This window comes from Tachypleus tridentatus, chromosome 12 (assembly GCF_004210375.1).
Source record: "Tachypleus tridentatus isolate NWPU-2018 chromosome 12, ASM421037v1, whole genome shotgun sequence".
Taxonomy (NCBI): Eukaryota; Metazoa; Arthropoda; class Merostomata; order Xiphosura; family Limulidae; genus Tachypleus; species Tachypleus tridentatus.
Genome location: NC_134836.1, coordinates 65495604 through 65497861, shown reverse-complemented (window position 1 = coordinate 65497861; position 2258 = coordinate 65495604). Strand labels below are relative to the sequence as shown.

At 32.6% G+C, this 2258-nt stretch overlaps 1 non-coding gene across 1 annotated transcript; it reads right to left on the bottom strand.

The window, feature by feature from the left end:
* Positions 1 to 1064: 1064 nt before the first annotated feature.
* On the bottom strand, positions 1065 to 1148 carry TRNAL-AAG (transfer RNA leucine (anticodon AAG)). Its single transcript has one exon. It is a non-coding gene; the product is annotated as a tRNA-Leu (tRNA).
* Positions 1149 to 2258: the final 1110 nt, after the last annotated feature.

Here is a 2258-nt window from a genome sequence, read left to right as displayed (position 1 = left end):
CACGTACTTTGGATTGGAGTAAATATGGTGTTATTAGCATATTATTATACAGCCTTTTTACTTTCATTCTGAACTTCTTAGTAATAATTCCTATAATGGTGTAAGCCTTCAATCCAATCTATCACATTAAATTTTTGAAGCTTTTGTACGGTTACATTTATATCCAATTTCCTTTTTTTATGTCTTTGTGAACCAATATGCTCTCAGTTCTAAAACAGTCGTCCTGGTATATTACTCTGTTATATAGACTATTTGGGGTAACCGTGCCGTGGACGAAATTTATGTAAATTCAGGATTAATGAAAGGTTATCTCAGAACATGAAAAGTTGTTTCCTTTATATATACTTTTAAAGAGAGCAACACAACATGTATCGTAAATTTGAATGTATCTCTTCATAGACCCAACAAAGCTTCATGCCAAAGGAAGATCATCAATTGGTGCGAAGTAGTGGTAAAAACAACAACAGCAGAAACACTCACTTGTAAAATGCGTTGATAGTTTGTAATATTTCTTTATCGACCTAATGAACCTCAATACCAATTTTGGTGAAGATCCATACACACCTTGTGAAGTATTTACATGGACATATAATAGACATATTATCTTTATATAGATGACTCTTGTAAATTAGATCTGCATGTGATGTATTCATGACGTCATATCTGCACCCTGAAAAGGAGAAAATAATCAGATTCTCCTTGACACGAAGCGGAAGAAAACGAGAAAATCGTGACGCTATTGCAACTCTATATCTACATAGGATAAAAATTCGTAAAATTGGGGCTGTACATCGCGTAATAAAACGTTTTTTCAGTATCATTTAAGTAAGGGTTCTATTATAGTTTGATATTCAATGTTACAGTAGAGTAAACAGACAAACCAGAATTATTAACATGTACTTACATTTGTCTGCCTAGTTACAACAAAAAATTAAACGAAAGACACATTTATATTGACATTAAAACATCATTCCGAAAATTTATTCTAATCAGTTATTATAAAAACGTTATGAATAGATCTACTTTTCATTTCTGCCGCTTTTGAACAAAACACGAGATCTGTCTGTCAGAAGTGGGATTCGAACCCACGCCCGGAATACCGGACTGCGACCTTAACGCAGCGCCTTGGACCGCTCGGCCATTCTGACATGTAAATACTTCTTGACTACTAAATTTTCCTAATTTTTGTATTGTTTTCAAAATATAAATCTATAATATATTCGAAATAGTGTGAAAATAAAATAAAGAACACTTATCTATATTTTCAAATACAACACAGATTTGCATGCATTGAATAATATATGCTATACCATGATCAATAAATATAGAACACAAAGTTTCCGTTTCATTGGCACAGGTAATTCGGAGGCTTATAGCACTAAAGACCGCATTTCGATACTTGTGGTAAGCAACATCTCAAGTCCGTTGCACGGCTTTGTGCTTAACTATTAATAAAGAAACAGAGAACTTTGAGTTTTTCATTAAAAGATAAATGAATAAAACACGTTGCTAATAAGGGAAGTTTAAATTTAGATAATCCTACTTTGTACTTTACGTTTTCAAGATAAAAGTCTCTAGTTGTACACAAAGTTGTTTATCATATAATCTCTCTCTTTCTAAAATTATAACTATAACACAATACTTTGTTTAAATATTCAGTAGGTTATCCATGTAATATATATTTTGTATGAATTCTCAATTTGGTAAATTATTATTATTATTACAATTTTGTCACGGAGCCAAATGGTCAAATAATCTTGATGCAATAGTTTCCATTTTCAATGAGGCGTGATGAAACCACACGTTACTTAATAGGTGTATTTTAACCTTCAAACGTTTGTTGGTGAAAACTGTTCAATATGTTACAAATTAGCACTGACCTGTTGAATATACTAATATAGGGTATGTGTTTGTGTTTTTCTTATAGTAAAGCTACATCGGGATATCTGCTGTGTCCACTGAGAGGAAATGAACCCCTGATTTTAGCATTATAGATCCGGAGACCTTACTGCTCACAACGGGGTGCACTAACACAGAGCATTAATCCATTTTGAAATGCAGGTCATTTTACTTTTTTCTTTTTTCCTGGCCTTACATCACAACTGAAAATATAGGAATCTTTAAATCACATTTTCCACTCAAAACAAATATTGTTGGAACTCTGAAGTTTTTTTGGCACCAAGTTCAGATCAATTGGATTAACAAAACAAAATGGAGGATCTTTCATTTCTCCCTAAGAGGTGCTGTTCTGTCATACA